The sequence below is a fragment of the Ovis aries genome, chromosome 14, assembly GCF_016772045.2.
Source record: "Ovis aries strain OAR_USU_Benz2616 breed Rambouillet chromosome 14, ARS-UI_Ramb_v3.0, whole genome shotgun sequence".
Taxonomy (NCBI): Eukaryota; Metazoa; Chordata; class Mammalia; order Artiodactyla; family Bovidae; genus Ovis; species Ovis aries.
Window position 1 is genome coordinate 47,236,550 of NC_056067.1, and position 19,394 is coordinate 47,255,943.

A 19,394-nucleotide genomic window follows, 5' to 3' on the forward strand; every position below is an offset into this window, starting at 1 on the left:
GCTGCAGAACGGGAGCACAGGGCCTCAATCCACCGCCTAAATCCTGTGTACCTGCTGCTGATTTGAGATGTGTTTTCATGCCCTCCCGTCCCCTGCCTTCCCCTGAGTCACTTTCTCATCTGGCCACGTTCAGTCTCTTCCCTCCACCCTGACCCCTACCCCCCGACAGGTGAGTCCGGAGCTGCAGGCAGTGTGGCCACAGCAGGTGCGTTCAGGTGGAGTGGCTGCCAGTGCTCAGGCCCTTGCTCTCTACATGAGCTCAGCTTTGTCGTCCTGTCGTTTGAGTCACGCCGGGGTCTTTGGTTCTGGACCAGCCCTGCAGGCCTACGGGCCTGTAGGAAGGGAATGAGAAGACCTCTTGCTTCTCTGAGCTCGACTCTTCCTTATTCTTCATCCCCTGTTCCCTCCTGTCTTGTCCTCAGAAGACAGGGCCCCTCAGCTAGCAGCTGCTCATGCAGCCTCCCTTGCCCTTCCTCAGAGGCTAGGGGCACTTGGGGGTCTCCAGGCTGCTCGCTAATGAGGCCGTTCAGCCAGCAGGAATTTAAAACCATGACCTGCACGCCCGTGAGGAGAGCGTCCCTTCTATCTTCTGCACTTGGTGCCTTCAGGTCCCTAAAGACCGGCTCCCGCCCTGGCTGGGGTTTCTTTCGTGCCATTGGGAGGTGTCGGCCAGGCTGACTTGTCAAAATTAGTATCTCTGGCAGTTTGCTTTCTGCCTGCTTAAGGGCTGTGGAATTAGAGGAATTGTGGATCTCACAAGCAGGTAAAATGTGATGTTTGAGTTTACACTAGGTCAAAAAATGGGGGCTGGGGGGATGGACAGCCTTGAAGGAGAAAATATAGGGCATTAATGAGCTCAACTGAGTCTTCTCCCACGTTGCTGGAGGACATGTGAATCATCGCAACCTTTTTAGAAGACAGCCTAAAAAAGAAACCTTATTTATTTTTGAATGAGCAGTCCTGGCACGTGATAAAGCAGTCAAATGACGCAAAAAACCACGTACAGTGAAAATCAAGTCTCCCTCCCCGGTCCCTTGCCGCCCAGTTCGCCTCCTGTGAGGACACCCATTTCAGGTGTATTCTTCCAGTGACACTCTACACCCCAACAAGCACCTGCTAAACACACAGCTCTATCCTTTGATCTCAGAAGCCATTCTCTAAGCTAACTGTAAAATACTCCATAAATAGCCTTTGATGCCTGCGAATCTGCCCTGTGGAAAAAACGCCCCCCTCCCCCACCCAGTACAAAAGGTTACTTATTGCAGCGTTATTTGTGGTGGCAAAATGAAAAACAAAGCAAAACTCCAGAAGGAAAATGAACGCCCATTTTTCAGGGAATAATTGAGTAAAATATGGCACCTCCACACTGTGGAATATTAGCTGCTAAGAAGAGTGGGTCAGAGCTCTCCTAGTTGATTTAGAGGCAATTCTTTGATGCAGTTAAGGGAAAGCACGATTCTGAGAAGTAGATATGATATGATTCTGTTTATTTAAAATACAGTGAGAAAAATCCGTATGTTGTGTATGGTGTTTAAAAACAAAACAAAACATTTATTTGCTTGCACCAGGTCTTAGCTATGGCACATGGGATCTTTAGTTGTGGCGTGCAGACTTTTAGCTGTAGCATGTGGGACCTAGTTCCCTGACCAGAGATCAAACCCAGGCCCCTTGCACTGGGTGCAGAGTCTTAGCCCTGGGCCCCGGGGGAAGGCCCTGTATGTTGTGTCTGAGTGGCGGCTGTCGCACTCATGCTCTTCCACGTCACATGGCCCAGCGCTCTGTCTTTGGGAGACTTTGCAGCGTCCACCGTTGTGGTCAAAACAAACTCCACTCATTGGACAATCCTAGAGGGCACCTGGGGAGGGTATCGAACCCACATGAGGAGCGCCCATGGATTTGGTGTTGGGAAAGGTGCCCCTGGACCTCTGTCAGCATAGGAGGGGCTCGTGTGGCATGTGGTAAGAAGTCACTTCTAAACGACAATGACAGGCTATTTGACCTATTTCCCAGGCATTTGGTAGGATGAAATAAGCAGAGTTTGGTCAACTGTGTGAAGCAGGCAGCGCCACCAAGTCTGCCCCTCAGGAGAATAACCAGGAAGAATTAGAGGAACGCCGAAGTCAAGGCCTCAGGTCCCGGGCCGTGATCTCGTGAAGCTGCCCAGGGCAGGCGGCACAGGCAGCAAGTTGTTACCTCACATCCACCCCCAGCCCACCCACAGAGCCACACGGTGGGATGCTGCTCATACCCCCTGCCCCCAGCAGACCAGCCCTGTTGCTGGGGAGAGAGGACCTGGAAGGAAGCTGTGGGGAGGACACGTCCCCAAAGGACGGTGTGTCTCGCCACTCCAGGGGCTCTGTTTGTGCTGTGGTCTGTGATCGTGCTGGCCCTGGAGTTGTTCTCTGTGAGGTTCTGCTTCCCTCCCCCTTTCCCGCTTCTCTACCCAGAACAAAGGTGCATTCCTCCAGGATTCTGGTGTCCCCTCAGGATGCATGTGGCTTTCAGTGGGTTGGGGGCTCATAACCCCAGTGAGTCACAGCTCATCGCCTGCTGGGCTTCCCTGGGCAGTTGTTGTTCCGTTGCTAAGCCAAGTCCAACTCTTTTTCAACCGTAGGGACTGTAGCCCGCCAGGCTCCTCTGTCCGTGGGATTTCCCAGGCAAGAGTCCTGGAGTGGGTTGCCATTTCCTTCTCCAAGGAATCTTCCCGACCCACAGATTGAACCCAGGTCTCCTGCATTGGCAGGTGGATTGTTTACCACTGAGCTACCAAGGAAGCCCTCACTTGTTCTCGATTGAGGCTTCCTCACTCAGTGGACCACTTTTATCTACAGTGCTTTCTCCCTGCTCTTGGCTGTGTTCCTTACGCTTCCATCACCACCAAAAAGAGAATGCTTCCTGTTGCTGGATCAGCGTCTCTTCCTCTGTTTCGTCTCCTACTGGTCGTTCATCAGAAGTGAGAGCTCACTGGTCACTGGCTGATCTATTCATCCCCTCAGAGAAGGAAGGACCTGATTTTTGCTGACTCTGTCTTTATCTTGCTCAGGGTAGGTAGAGTGGGTGTGTGTGTGTGTGTCTATATATATATATACACTATATACACTATATTATACTATACTATATGTATATATACATACTATATTATACTATACTATATATATATATATATAAAGAGTATTCTCAGGTTTCTGATTTGGGTAGTTGATGGTATCTCGTGGACCACTGTCCACCAGTGGATGGGAGAGAAGCAGGTACAGGTAAGGATATTATACGGAGAGAGAGACAGAGAGAATGTATGAGAGAATATATATATGATCGTACACACACATACATATGGAGAGAGAGAATTCATATCTTTATTGAAAATACAAAAATATGCCCTACAAAAAATCAGGCAGCGACTGTTCATTCACTGAACTCATTTAACAGGCATTTGCTGATCTGCTCTTGTGCTGTGCACAATTAGAATCTGGCAGAAAACCACTTTGGAGAAACTCATGAGACCATGTAAAGATCACTCTCGAATCTTCCTTTTCCGCCTCACCCCACCACCCCCTTCACAGCCAGGCCCTCATCAGGGCTTCTCTGTCCTTGACCTGAAACAGATCATCACCAACCTTCTCTTCCATCCCGCTGCCCTTGCCCTGCTCCCAGCCACCAGCATCCGTCCTTGGGTGTGACAGCAGCCACTTCACACTTCTCCCTGCTTCTCTTCAACCCCGGCAGTCTCTATGTAACAACCAGAGGGGTCTTTCAAATGTCAGTCAGAGCACACCATCCTCCTCCTCCTGGTTAGACTTAGAATAAAGAGCATATGGCTGGCTGGGGCTCACACAGCCCTCGAGCTTCTGCCTCATCTCCCAGCACCCCCTCCCTCCCTCACCACAGCGATCTGGACAAGAGGGCCTCCTCTGAGTGTATTTAACAAATTCTTCCATCTCCTGGAATATTCTTTTCTTTTTATTTTTTTAGCTTTCATTAGAGACTTTATTACCAATCTGGTAATTCAATCTGAATAGCCCTTTGAGTCTTTTAATTGAGATATAATTCACATACTGGGCTTCCCTGATAGCTCAGTTGGTAAAGAATCTGCCTCCAATGCAGGAAACCCCGGTTTGATTCCTGGGTCCGGAAGATTACCTGAAGAATGGATAGGCTACCCTCTCCAGTATTCTTGGGCTTCCCTTGTGGCTCAGCTGGTAAAGAATCCACCTGCAATGTGGGAGACTTGGGTTCAGTCCCTGGGTTGGGAAGATCCCCTGGAGAAGGGAAAGGCTATCCACTCCAGTATTCTGGCCTGGAAAATTCCACGGACTATATAGTCGATAGGGTCGCAAAGAGTCAGACATGACTGACTTTTCTTTCACATACCATAAAGTTCACCCTTTTAAAGCGTGGTTCACAAGCGTGGTTCAGTGTTTTTTAGTGTGTTCACAAGATTGTGCGACCATCACCAGTATCTAATTCCAGGATGTTTTCATCCACACAGGAAACACCCTGTACCCATTAGCAGTTACTCCCCTACCGTGACCCCCGCCTCCCAGCCCCTGGCAACCACTGATCTACTTTCTGTCTCTGGATTGTCCTCTTCTGGGCATTTCATATAAATGGAATCTCTGATATGAGGTGGTCTTTGTGATTAGCCTCTTTCACTTAGCATCATGTTTTCAGTGTTCATCTATGTTGTATACACGAATCAGTGCTACAGTCTCTTTACAGCTGAGTAATATTCCACTGTATGGATGTATCATGTGTTGTTTATCCATCCCTCATTTGATGGGTGTTCTGGGATATTCTTACTCCCGTTCTTCACATGGCTTCCTTCTCCTTTCTCTTCAGTTTTGTGCTGAAACTCACTCAGGTTTCCGACGTCGTACTTCTTACGGTTTGCACTTGTGTATACGTCTGTTCCCCTGTTTGTTTGTCTTCTGTCCCCTGTTCCGGACTGTGAGTTCTGTAAGGGTGGGGACCTGTCTGCTTTTTTTTTTTTTTTTTTGGCTGCAGGGTCTTCACTGCTGCTCATGCAGGCTTACTCTTGTTGCGGCGAGTGGGGACTACTCTCCAGTTGCAGGGCACAGGCTTCTCATAGTGATGGCTTCTCTTGTTGCAAAGGACAGGCTCCGTAGTTGTGGCTTATGGGCTTAGTTGCCCTGTGGCATGTGGAATCTTCCCAGACCAGGGATTGAACCTGTTTCCCCAACGTTGGCAGGTGGATTCTTAACCCCTGGAGCAACAGGGAAGTCCCGACTCTTACCTGCTTTTGTTCACCCTGTCTCACTCAGTGCCCAGAATAGGATAGTGCGCAGTAGTTGCTGGATGAATGATTCAGTACATCTCATCCAGTTCTCGCTTTACATCCTCTTAAGGCAAAATTATTGTAATTCCTTTCTGTGGAAAATTCTGTATGTAGCGTTCTACTTACTGTACCTAGCTCTCTACTCTGAATAGTGGCAGGTTGCTAGAAGGATTCCTCTGGTGTAGAACACTGTCGCATCTGCTGTGTAAGGCCACAGTGTCATTGGAAACTGCATGTGGATGCCAGTAGCAGAGATGAGAAGTAACAGTGGTGTAAACTCAATGGCAGGTGGTTTCTCTTGTGAGTAAAATGTCCTGAGATCTGCAGTCTGGGGCTGGGCTGGCAGCTCCATAGTCCTCGGGTAAAGCAAGATACTTCTATCCTTTTGCTTAACCATCACGGCACTGATGCTGAAGCTGAAACTCCAGTAGTTTGCCCACCTGATGCAAAGAACTGACTCATTGGAAAAGACCTTGATGCTGGGAAAGATTGAAGGCAGGAGGAGAAGGGGATGACAGAGGATGGGATGGTTGGATGGCATCACTGACTTGGTAGACATGAGTTTGAGCAAGCTTTGGGAGTTGGTGAATGAGAGGGAAACCTGACATGCTGCAGTCCATGGGTTTGTAAAGAGTTGGACACGACTGAGCGACCAAACTGAACTGAGCTTTGGGGGAGCTTGGGAGATGTAGTCTTTGCTGAGCATCCCGATAAGGAAGGGAGGAATGGCTGCTAGCTGGACAGCTAGCACCAGAAGGTCCATTTCCTGCCCCTGGGCCCTGGCAGCCAACTTCTGCCCATTGGCCTGAGCCTTCAAGCCTTCTCCTTCCCTAAATGGCCAGAATCAAAGGAGTGTCTTTCTGTCTGATTGACCAAAGGGGGAGATTTTGAAGCCTCTCAAGGGCCTTTAGTCCGAAAAACTGACCATGTCACCAGCATTAAAATTAATGGTATCACACCTTTTTGAACATTTAGTACATGATCAGTTCTGCTCTAAACATTTTTCATGAAGTGATTTACTTCATGGGGCTTCCCAGGTGGCTCATTGGTAAAGAATCCACCTGCCAGTGCAGGAGACACAGGTTCGATCCCTGGTCCAGGAAGATCCCCTAGAGAAGGAAATGGCACCCCACTCCAGTATTCTTGCCTGGAGAAGCCTATGGACAGAGGAGCCTGGTGGGCTACAGTCCATGGGGTCTCAAAGAGTCAGACACGACTGAGTGACTGAAAAACAACAACGACAATTTACTTTATCCTCATCTCCACCTTACAGAGGGGGAGACTGAGGCACAGAGAGGCTAAATAATCCTAGACATTCTCACTGCTAATATTTCTTTTTCATTCTTCCCTTTCAGTGTATACAATGAACAAGAGGATTAAAAAATAAAGCCTGACCTACTTTGGTAGATTGACCAGTGTTCAGTCTCCCATCTGATGAGCTGAGTTCCAGAGAGTGCTTTGTGGAAAAGCACTCGGCAGTTGAAACCACATTGACAGGCTGTTTTCATAGGAGTGCAGGAAGGGGCTTAACTCTTGGCACATCCAGCAAATGCCTACTGACAGGAGGAAAAAGGATCCACAAGCTCTGCAGGATTTCCCCAGCCCGTGAGCCTGCAGCCAGTAGACTTCAAAGCATTTCTGCCAATGGGCGGGGCGTGGCCTTTGAAACCATGGCCTCTTCGACAGCTCTTAGGGTCCATGGGGAGAAAGAAGGCCCTCTCCGGTTCAGATCCTTTGAGAATTAATTCAGGCACCAAGTCATCTTTCTGGATGCCTGTGATCTGGGAGATAGTGAAGGACAGGGAAGCCTGGTATGTTGCAGTCCATGGGGTCACAAAGAGTTGGACACGACATAGCGACTAAACAACAGGAATGATCAGCCATGCTTGATGGAAATCTCCGATTCTCAGAGTTCACCTCTGAATTGGGACTTTTTGAGATTGTTTCAGTCTCCTGTTAGTGGCTCTTTACAAACTCTGGTTAGTGGTGTGATGGTGCACTGTGATGGAGCGGGTGTTTCGGTCAGGAGTGCCTTGGGCTGCAAGTATCACAGGTGGCATTGTCACTTCAACACGTTGGAGGTGGTTTGTGTCTTGTAACACCTGCAGGGAGAGGATGTGACTCGGTAACTCGGCAGAGTGAATGCCAGCGCTGTGCCCCATCATGGCTGCAAGACGGCTGCTGCCCCCACCCTCCCCGCAGGGCTGGGGCACCCTGAGGGTTCAGTCCTTCCCTTCTGGCAAAGTAGTGTTCTGGAGACAAGAGGGAGCCTCTCAGATCCAAGTATCATGTCTACATTCCAAGCTGGAAAAAGGCAGACTGGTGAAGAGGCAGAGGGTCATGTGGGTGAGCCTCATTCTTTTTGTGAGGAGAGCAAACACCTTCCCAGATGCCCTGACTGAGAAAGTTCGCTTACCCCAGTGTGGAGATATGATTCTGCTTTATCTTCTAGATACACTTGTAATTTCCTCTTGTGTTTAGGTCTTGGATCCATCTGAAAATGATGTCTGAATGTGGAATGAGATTGGGTTCAGGGCTGAGCCTTTTCTGTTAACTCTGTGTTTGGGAATTGGCATGATTGGTGGTTCCGGCACCAGACCCACTGGGTTCAAACCCTGCCTGGCTGCACCACCTCCTTGGCTGTGTGACCTTGGGCAGGCTACCCCTCTGTGCATCAGTTTCCTGAGCTGTTAAAAATGAGGATGCTGGTAGACCCACCTTCACAGGCTTGTTATGACAGTTAAATGAGTTGATGATTGACTTGAAAACAGTTCTGGCATGTAACAAAAATCAAAGCCTTACCCTTCAAGCCAGAATGAGAATTCACAAGGTCTCGTGGGTCTGGGGACTTGGCAGGGAATCTCAGACCTCAGTCAGTGGGGAAAGTCACTGAGGTCACTGTCTCTCGTTACAAGAAATGGCCAGACTGTTCTCTGAAGATGACTGTTGCAACATACACTCCCACCTGCAGAGACTTCCCCTAATTCCATAACTTTAGTACATTTGATGGTGTCAGACTCTGACTTCTTAGTCAGTCTGTTGTGCATAAGATGGTCACTCATGGACGCTTTACCTGAGCAGTTTTTCTGTAGAGGTATGTCATGTGCCACTCAACCAGAAGTTAGTTGGGCTAGGCTGGAGGCAGGACAACCATGAGACGGTTCCCCCCAGCCCACCCCACTCCTGGCACAGTGAAGACCTCAGAGTTCCGTGCTGAGAGCCCAATACCAAGATGCTTCTCTAGGACAGGGTTGGGGAGGGGTGGAGGCTGAGGAGAGGACAGAAGATGAAGCTTTAACATCCTCATAGTGAGCAATCCAGCCTTGGTCATGATTGTGGACTGAATCAGTCAGTGAAAGAACCAATGCTGAATCGTTAATGTGCGTTGTTAACAGAATATAGGTCATAAGAGAAAACGTGATTAATTACAAGAGGATCCCAGTGGCTGTCATACAAGATAGCAGTTAAGGGCCTGGATTTTCCCACAGCCAAGTCTTTTCTTCCCATAGCAGCCTTTCTTTGTTGGCAGGTGGGTAGAGGCAGTTTAGTGAATAGAGATTTTCCGAAGTTGCTGTTCCAGAAACAGGGTGGGGATGGGTATGATGGGAATCTTCTCTAAATGAAGGGTGATTGGACCACTTTATTGGTAGGTGAGTAGGTCCCTCATGCCCCCAATGTAAAGCTCTGGTAAAGTCTAAAAAGGAGAACGCAGCTTGTAGCAGAAGGCCCCTCCTGGGCTTGGTTCTCCTTCACCTCAAATTGAAATGCCTAGGCCAGCCACTTACAGACCTGTCTGCCGCAATGACCGCCTGGTCAGGGGGCTGCCTAGAGGTTGGATGAACACTGGCCAGGATGTGTGTCTTGTTCAGTAAAAGACAGAAGGCTGCCATCTCTGGGCACAGGGAGAGAAAGGAGCTGGTAGGGCCTGGTCCCAGCCTTTGGGGCTGCCGATCCTGCCCACTGGGGAAGCGGATGCCAGCACCAGCCACAGACTGTCACCTGTCAGATTAGCCAGCCCTTTACCCAGGTGGCACTAGTGGCAAAGAATCGACCTGCCAGTGCAGGAGATGTGGGTTTGATCCCTGGGCCAGGAAGATCCCCTGGAGGAGGAAATGGCAACCTTCTCCAGTATTCTTGTCTGGGAAATTCCATGGACAGAGGAGCCTGGTGGGGTACAGTCCATGGAGTTGCAAAGAGTTGGACATGACTGAGTGCACACACACACACACACACACGCACACACACACAGACTTCCTTACTTGGCCTTTGTGAAGAGGTATGCGTGGATGACCTTTTCCATATGAGTTGAGATGGAAACTGAAGGGAAGAAGTGCAGGGACAGAAAGACCCAGGTGCATAGGCTGCTCTGGGGTCAGGAGAGCAGCGCCCGGGCTGGCTGGCCTTGCAGAAACACCTTGCCTGGAGCCATGGCTATAAAGCTGGCTTCACAGGATTTCAGCGAGGATCAAAGCCAAGATCATTAACATGTAAACACCATGAAATGTGATATAAGAGATTGGTTTTCAGGATGTTGATTGTGGAGTAATGGAACTTTTGTCAGATACTTCCCTGAGAGCCCATTTTGTAAAACAGAAAAAAGTAGAGCTGCTGTAGGGGAATGGGGGTATGGAGGCCCCCTGCTGTCTCCCTAAGGCCCATACTCAGGGGAGTTCAGGGTGAAACCTCCTTGGGCTGTGAGGAGGCTCTGCCCCCAACTGGCCCTGAGTCCCAAGCAAGACATCTCAGCATGCTGAACCTCAGTTTCCTTATCCATTAAGTGGGCAGATCAGAGTAGCTTGAAGAGTTCTTCACCCGGTTCCTATGAACAGAGGTTTCAGGTCTTTGGCATCCCCATTACAGTTTGGGGGGTGGAGGCAGGGAGGGGGCATTTCTAGAGAGACGTAGCATAGTTTTGTTTTGTCAGCTCCTTGGAAGGATTATGTTCATTGGAACACGAAGGAGCACTGTATTGATTTCTGAGGTCCCTTCCAGTTCTAACAGTCAGTTATTTCCGTTGTAAATGATAGAATGAATCCTCCCAACTCAAACTGGCTTAAACTGCAAAGGAGGAATTCATGGCTTTAGGACTTGAAAATCTCAGAGCTGGCCTGACCAGAGTCCGCACTCAGGTATTCTTGTCAGGAATCCACCCTACTCCACTTCTGGGTTCTGCCTCTTTCGGCTTTGACTTTATTCTCCGGTGACCATCCCCTCCCCCAGGGGGCAGAGAAAAACCCTCAAGCAGCCCCTACCTTCCACCCATTTCTTCCTCCCAGTAATCCAGCAAAATGTTTGGGGTCAACTGTGATTGGCCTTGCTTGGGTCACGTGTCTCTCCCAAGAGCCAATCACTGTGGCTGAGGGGAGGAGTCATGAGACTTGGAGGCAGGCCAGGATGCCCTCTCACCCCCAGGTTCTCTCATCCTGGCTTTTGTTTCTTGGTATAAACCCTAGGAAGCAAGGTGCGCAGCCCTGTGACTGTAACCTCTGTGACAGGTGAGCCAGGGCTGTTGCTCTGGTGGGTGCTGGAATTACTTAAGCAACTCCAACTAGGGTCCTTCCTTCCCAGGGTGGTGTAAGAGGGGCTCTGGGCTGTCTGGGGTCCTGGCTGAACTCCTGGTGCTAAACCCTGCCTTTGCTGCATTTCCGCACCCCTTGGGCATCTTCCTTTCTGCTGCGGCCCCTCCTGTGTATCAAGGTCCCCAGACTGATGGACATCACAGCTTCCTCCATTTGACAGGAAATAGATTCCCAGCTCAGAGAGACGTGGCACCACTGCGCGTCACTGCTGATGTGTCTTTAAAGAGCCATGAGCATCACTCAAGAGAAAGAAAGGGGGGAAATGAGTGGCAGAAAAGCAATTTCCGATGTAGTTAAAAAGGCACTGATTACAATTTTACAGGCAGGGGCTTCCTGATCATCCCAAGAATTTTTTTAATGGAAAGCCTGGTGATAAAGGAAGGTGTTCTAGGTGCTTCTGGTTCCCTCTTGCCCTTCCAAGCATGTTGAAAATCCAAATCATTAGTATTTCATAGACCAGCTTTAGGGACTGCAACCACCCAAGAGATTATTTCTGAGTTTTTACAGAGTGTGTGTTTTTCTGTATTTGATGATTCTATGTATAGTAGCTGTTTCTAATTTTATTTTATGCTTTCTGAAGTGTCTTGGTAGTGAGCTGTGGGAATTGTCAAGAACCATACTCACGCCTTCCCTTCTGTGTCAGTTGAGAGTCATTCGGTTGTGTGAACAAGTAGAAATTCAGGTCAGCCTGCTAACATATGAGAGGAAATGTTTGAACTTGCAGTCTGGGACATTCTGTGTGTAACGACCTCAGCGTTTCTGGGACCCCGTTTCCTTCCATCTCCTGGCTCTGCAGTCCTCTGTTGGCTTTATTGTCAGATGGGCTCTGGGGCAGCTCCAGGTATATATCCAACCAGCTTAGCAGCCCCGGGGATTTTCCTATTATCCCAGCTCACGTCCTGAGACTCTTCTGTGGACCTGATCAGCTGGCTTTGGTGCCAGGGTCACCTTGAGCCATCCCTGAGGTTAGGGCTCTGGAAGAGGGGGTACAGTGACTTTATTGGCCAGGCCTATGTTTTTATGACACCATTCCCTTCCCTACCAAGCTGTGGGTGGGGTCATCCTCACAGGAATCCCATGGGCTGAGTGAGAAAGATGAGGCTCCGAGGGCTGACCTGGAAAAGGGAAGTGGGTACAGGATGCACCAAAACCGCTCAGTGCCCAGGACCGCTTCCCATATGAAACTAACACAGATATGGATCTGCCCCACATTCCCCAGCTGTTACCGTCCCTTAACACCTGCTCCACCTTTACCCTATCTCAGGACTAGCACAGGCGTTCTTAGTCTTGGGTTCATGGACCCTTGTAGACTCCTTGGATGCAATTTAGAGGATCATGAAGTTGGCTGGGGAAAAATTACATCTTTGTTTTCTCTACCATCTAACTGAAATAATTTCCATTCCTTCTGAACAAAGGCCACAAGCCACATTGTGTTAGCAACACCCATGACTTTGTCGCCACTCGAGAACTCAGAAGTGTTTCCATATCATATTACTGCTGTGGATATTGCAGACAGTCATTTACGCTCATCACTTCCTAAATGACTGTAGTTCCTGGACCCACTGCTAAGATCTTGTGATTTAAAGCATTCACTATTGCTGTAGTTCATTTGCTCAGTCATGTCCAACTCTTTGCGACCCCGTGGACTGCAGCACGCCAGGCTTCCCTGTCCTTCACTGTCTCCTAGAGTTTGCTCAAACTCATGTCCATTGAGTTAGTGATGCCTTCCAACCATCTCATCTTCTGTCACCCCCCTTCTCTTGCCCTCAGTCTTTCCCAACATCGGGGTCTTTTCTGTGAGTTGGCTCCTCACATCAGGTGGCCAAAATATTGGAGCTTCAGCATCAGTCCTTCCAATGAATATTCAGGGTTGATTTCCTTTAGGATTGATTGGTTTGATCTCCTTGTTGTCCAAGGGACTCTCAAGAGCCTTCTCCAGTGCTACAACTTGAAAGCATCATTTCTTAGGTGCTCAGCCTTCTTTATGGTCCAGCTCTCAGTGGAAAAACCATAACTTTGTACAGACCTTTGTCAGCAAAGTGATGTCTCTGCCTTTTAATACACTGTTTAGGTTTGTCAAAAGCATTCATAAAGAAGCGCAAAGATGACTGTATCTCAGAATAGGTTTTGTGTTACAGATATTTCTGAATATAACTCATTTCCTTTGTAACCTTGTGTATTGCATTTTGTACGCTTGAGCATGTGATTCTAATAAAGAACTCACACCCTTCTTCACCAGGCTGCTAACAGGGGTCCCTGGCCTGAGAAAGGGTAAGAACTAAGAACTCCTTTTGGCTTCTCCAGCATCCCTAAGGGCAAGATTATTGAAACTGTACTAATCCTTAGGCTCTGGAAAGTAGGCCGGCTGCTTGCCAGGTTCCCTTCCTTAGGCTCTGGAAAGTAGGCCAGCTGCTTGCTAGGTTCCCTTCCCCGGAGGCTCGTTGGAGGGTCTGGCTGGGGTGTGAGGTCGGCCTTGGTGTGTGGGTGGCATGTGGACATGGCCACATCGAGGAAGGATTGGGGGAGTCCTTGCCAGCCTGCAGTTGGCCCTCTCCTCGTTGATCACCGTGACCACGTGGCCTGGCCAAATGGTCAGGAACAGGCTGTGAGTAAGCGTGAGGGACCAGGCTACCTGGGTTCATCCTCCCTATGGTGTACTTTTGACTGGCTGGGCAGCCTCAGCTGGTGGGCCCATTACCCACTGTGTGCCTCAGTTCTCTCATCTGTAATACGGATGCAATAATGTTTTGTATTTCTTAGGCTTATTGGGCAGGGGTGGAGACATGAAATGAGCCGGCAGGTTCTGCCTGGACGGAGCCTGGCACACAGGCAGTGAAAGTCACCATTTAGCATCTGGGAAGGTTCTGGGTTGTCCTTTAGATCTCATCTCCCTGCCTTCGTGCCTGGCCTCAACTGAAATATAATGTCAAACCATGGAGACAGTGGCTTCTCAACCCAGGAACATTCATTCATCCATGAAATAGCCACTCAAAAATGTACAACCATACTAAATAGTCAAAAACATAAGTTAGTAATACAGAGTTACAAGTCAGGACAAGAGCTTTTTCTCCACCACTCCTCTGCTCACAGTTGTCTGAAGGAGATGTCATTATAATGGGCTTTCATCTGTGCTCCTGACACCTCCCTGCCCTCATCTCCTACACGCACTCTGCTTCTGCTGCTCCTGAGTGACCCCCACGCCCCACCCCAACACACACACGCTCACTTGCACACACACACTCCCGCCTCAGGTCACATGCCATCCCTGTGCCTGGAAGGCTCTTTCCCAGATGATCACACAGCTCATGGTCTCCTGTGTTCAGGTCTTCGTCCTCAGGCTTCCTCTGGCCCCTCAAGAAAAGCAGCAGCTCCCTCAGTCTTAGGCACCTGCCACTCTCTGGCTGCAAATTGTATTTGTTCAGTGTCTCCCTTCCTTGCTGCAGTGTCTGCTCCCCATGGGCAGTACCCCGGTCCTGGTCATTGGTGTACCCTTGGTGCCTGGCACGCAGCAGGCGTTCAATAAATACTCATTGAGGGACTGAATTCGTGAATAACGGCCGGGTACTATGGTAGGAAGGCTCATATTGGCCAAAGACGTAACCTTGTGGCTTTGGGTTTTTTTTTCTCCATAGATGCACAGTCTTTGACCTCAGCTCTCCTGGGACCCATAAGGAGCACTAGTGTCCAGAACGTACCAAGGGTGAGTACTAAGGTTTGTTTGACTTTGGTTTGCTTAAGCCTTACAACTCATGCATGTAAGTCTCTATTATTCTTTGCTCGTTTTTGAGTTTTTGAGGTTTTTTGTTTGTTTTTTCCTTTTTCTTTATTATTTTTAAAACATTTTTAATTGGAAGAGTATCAGGGGAAAGACAGAAGTCTCCTTCACTGTCTCTCCCCAGACCCACAGTCTGATGTCTTCCTTCCGAAGTAATGACTGTCAGTAGCTGGGTGGGTGTCCAGCTGGACCTCACTTCCTTTCAACTTTTTAATTTCCGTTTTTAAAATTTACACCAAGTGAAATTCACTTTTTGGTGTGTAGTTCTTTGAGTTTAGGCAAATGCATGCCACTGTGTACCTGCCACCATGGTTAGGATACAGAATGGCCCCGGCCCCCACCGTGTGGATATGCTGTGAGTCTATCGGCTAAAAATGTTGTGCGAGTAGTTACACGAAATTAAAATAGGTGTACACGGTAAGTACTTACCTGTAATATGAAGATTTTTAACGTGTTTTGAAGTAGGTTTCTGGGTGTTTGGCTAGTGAGCACCTTCTTTGGTTTCTTTGGCCTAGACCAGAGGAGGGGGCCTCAGGGTGGGGGGTGTCCCAGGTGATAGTGGGTCATTCCTAAGTGAGCACACCTACCTTTGTTGGCAGGATGCCACAAGGGGCTTGGGAGAGGGGGTGCTGTCTGACCCTTGAAGCACCAAGAGACCCCAATAGTGTCTCTTGGCAAGTGGGAGAACAGAAGATTCTGGCATCCAGGCTCTGGATGCACATAATAGTGTTAGCTGAGTTGCAAGGACCAGTCAGTTGAGTTTGGGAACTGAGTGACTCTGCGGACAGAGGGAATTCCCTGGCAGTCCAGTGGTTAGGGCTTCAAGCTGTCACTGCGAAGAGCCCAGGTTTGATCCCTGGTTAGGGAACTAAGATCTTGTGGCCAAAGCCCAATTTTTTTAATTAAAAAATTATAGACAGTATCTTCTTCCTTGTTTTTGTCTTGGGTGTCTTCATATTCCTTCATCCTGGTCTGTGGATCTGCCCAGGTACAAAAGCTTGTTTGTGGACCAGTCTCTTGAGACCAGCTTTCCATTGTGGGATGCTTCTTGGCCCAACTCTTTATTAACTTTTTTTTTTATTTTAGAGGAATTTTAGACTTATAAAAAGTTACAAAAATAGTACAGAGAGGTCACATTATCTACCCTTCAGTCAGCATCCCCTATTGCTACCATCTTATATAGCTAGCTGTAGCACAGCTATCAAAACCAGGAAGTGAACTCTGGCCCAGAACTATGAACTAAGTTACAGACTCGTTTTACTTGTTTTTTTCGCTGATGTCCTTTTGCTGTTCCAAGATCCTGTCCAGGATCCCTGACTGCATTTAGTGGTCCCATCTCCTTAATCCTCCTCTTGTCCACCTCGGTTCCTCAGTCTCTCCTTGTCTTTTATGACTGTGACACTTCGGAAGAGAGCAATCCTGTCATTTTGTAGATTGTCTCAATTTGGGTTTCTCTGATATTTCTGCAGTTTATGCGTTTTTCGGCGGAACACCTCAGAGGTGAGGTGCCCACCGTGGCGCATGGCACCCATAGGTCCACGTATCTCATCACTGGTGATGTTAACCTGGATCACTCGGTCGGGTTGCTGTCTGCTGGGTTTCTCCACTGTCTGGTAACTGTTTTTCCCTTTGTAATTGATAGATATCTTGGGAGAGGTGCTTTGAGACCACACGAGTTTCTCCTTAAGCTTGCACCCACTCATTTTGCCACTGGTAGGGTGAATCTTGCATGCAAGTTATTACTGTGGTATTTCCCAATGGTGATTTTTTTTTTAATGTCCTTCATTCTTTTTACATTTATGAATTGTCCTCATGATTAGTTCTGTGAGGAAGACCTGTTCCTTCCCCCTCATTTATTTCAGTTATTAACATATATTTGTATGGCCTCATGAAGTGAGGTGAAAGTTGCTCAGTCGTGTCCAACTCTTTGCAACCCCATGGACTATACATTCCAGGGAATTCTCCAGGCCAGAATACTTGAGTGGGTAGCCTTTCCCTTCTTCAGGGGACCTTCCTAACCCAGGGATCGAACCCAGGTCTCCTGCATTGCGGGCAGATTCTTTACCAGCTGAGCCATAGGAAAGCCCAAGAATACTGGAGTGGGTAGCCTATCCCTTCTCTAGCGGATCTTCCTGACCCAGGAATCAAACCAGGGTCTCCTGCGTTGCAGACAGATTCTTTACCAGCTGAGCCACCAGGGAAGCCCTGTGGCCTCATAGGTACTTATTTGAATCGAGCGTGGTAAAAGGGGGACTTCCTTGGTGGTCCAGTGGTTAAGTCTCCACATTTCCAGTGCACCAGGTTCAGGTCCAGTCCTTGATAGGGGAACTAAGGATCCCACATGCCGTGCAGCATGGCCAAAAAAAAAAATGTGTTTTTTTTAAATTTAGTATGGTACAAGTTCCAGTTTCTGAGTGAATTCCTAGTATTGCCTCTCAAGCCGCAGGAGGACCAGCATTGTTCCCACCTGGTAACCAGCACATCAGGGACTGGAGAGCGGGCCATGGGGTTTCATTTGTCCCTTCATTTGTTCCGTTCATTCCCTCAACAAACAGGCATTTGAGCACCTACTGCTATGTTCCAGGTACTGGGGATTCAGGAATGAACAAGACAGACAAAACCCTTTCCCTGCAGGCACTGACATCCTACTGAAGGATAGAACAATAGACAAAGGAGTGAACGTCGGGATAAGTACTATAAGGATGAGTAAAGCAGAAAAGGAGACTCACTGGGAGCAACTGGGGGCGATTTTATTTTATTTTTGGCCACACTGTGCGGTGTGTGAGGTCTTAGCTCCCCAACCAGGGATCAAACCAGTGCCCTCTGCGTTGGGAGCACGGAGTCTTAGCTGCTGGATCACCAGGGAAGTCCAAGGGGGCGATTTTAGACCAGGCGATTCAGGAAGGCTTTTCTGAAGAGGCCCTGACCTAATTCTTCCACCTGCCAGCCAGGAGAGCTGAACAAATTAACTTACTTCTGAATAGGGTTTCAGGAATTGTGGCGAACAGGAAAATGTGTTCCCTCTCTGAGGAGCAGCCCCTACTTAGCTCTAGCCCATTTGCTGCCCTGTGGAAATGCTAAATCTTGCCAGATCTTTTGATTTTTTCCCCAATAGAAGACAAAAATGAGGAATTCTTGCTAACCACCTGAACCCAAATTATGGTACATCAGTTAACTTTCAGAGATCAGTGGATTTGTTCCTTTTCATTGTGTTTATTCATTAAGTTACTTTTGTAGCAAAAGATACCAGTTTTGCTGTTTGAGTAAGAATGTAGATTCTACATACAAATGTATGTATATATATTCAAGTTTATTGAGTAAGTAATTGTATAATGGGACACATTAATAGATGCAGCTGAAAAGGGAGGGTAGAACACAGAGACTCAGGTTTGGTAAATGCTGGTCTTGGCCTTCTGTGCTTTCTTCTCTGGATCAGGAGTTCTCAGCCGGGGACCTGAACTGAGGCTGGTAGACAGTTTCCATGGCCATGTGCCCTGAGCTGTTTGTGTCATGGTGGGCGCAGCAGCCTGGAATGGCTTCAGCTGCAGGAGCAGAAAACCCAGCTCACAGCAGCTTAAATGAGAGTTGCTTTCTGTCCCATAACAACAAACCAAGTGGTACTTGGCTGCCAATGTTAGTTCAGAGGCTGAGTAATGTCTAAGCTGGAGCCTCCTTGAGTCCCTTGGCCTTTCCCTCGTGGTTCCAAAGTTGCTGCTGCAGCTCGAGCCAGAACACAGAAGGGTGCATCAATGCCAGCAGCCTGTTTTCTTCTCAGTTCTGAACTGCTCAGCACTCCCAGAATCCCCTCTCCAGAAGATTCCACTTACGCATCCTTGGCCAGAAATGGGCCATATAACTTCCCCTAGTTCTAAACTATGAAAGTGTTAGTCACTCAGTTGTGCCTAACTCTTTGTGACCCCATGGACTGTAGCCCACCAGGCTCTTCTGTCCATGGAATTCACAAGAATACTGGAGTGGATTGCCGTTCCCTTCTCCAGGGGGTCTTCCTGACCCAGGGATCGAACTCAGGTCTCCTGCGTTGCAGGCAGATTCTTTACCATCTGAGCCACCAAGGAAGGTGAGAAGTTTCGTTTAGCATTTCAGCATCTTCTGAGGAGGAAGCCAGAGAAAAGGGGAATCAAGAGTGTCAGTGGGTTAGCCAGCCAACAGTGTCTGGCTCCGCAGGGGAAGAAAAACAATAATAATGAACATTAATGGGTGCTGACTCGGTGCCAAGGCCTGCTGTAAGCACTTTACGCGCATGATCTCATTCACTCCTTCCACCCACCCTATGAGGTCTCTGCTGTGATCTCCCCACTGGAATGACTTAGAAACTGAGGCACCGAGAGCTGAAGCCCTTTGCCAAGTAGAGGAGCTGGAGTAGGAGCCTTTATTTATTTATTTATTTAGTTTTATTAAAAATGATGATTTTATTTTGGCTCTGCTGGGTCTTCATTGCAGCAGGCAGGCTTTCTGCAGTTGTGGTGCGTGAGCTTCTCGTTGCGATGATGTCTCTTGTTGCAGAGCGTGGGCTCTAAGGCACACCGGTTTCAGTAGCTGCACCACTTGAGCTCAGTGGTTGCAGCTCTCAGGCTCTGGAGCACAGGCTCAGTTGTGGCACACCAGCTTCGTTGCTCCAAGGCATGTGGGATCTTCCCAGATCAGGGATCAAACTGGGATCAGAGATCAATGTCTCCTGCATTGGCAGGTGGATTCTTTACCACTGAGCCACTGGCGAAGCCCCAGA

General features: G+C 48.5%; 1 protein-coding gene across 7 annotated transcripts in view; it reads left to right on the top strand.

Annotated features, from left to right (window-relative positions):
- SIPA1L3 (signal induced proliferation associated 1 like 3) overlaps positions 1 to 19,394 on the top strand; it is a 254,293-nt gene that overhangs the window by 88,707 nt on the left and 146,192 nt on the right. For all 7 annotated transcript variants that reach the window (XM_042230909.2, XM_027977924.2, XM_042230912.1 and 4 more), the window contains one exon: positions 14,505 to 14,572. The gene's annotated coding sequence lies outside the window, so the exon portion shown is untranslated. The remainder of the gene's footprint in view (positions 1 to 14,504; positions 14,573 to 19,394) is intronic.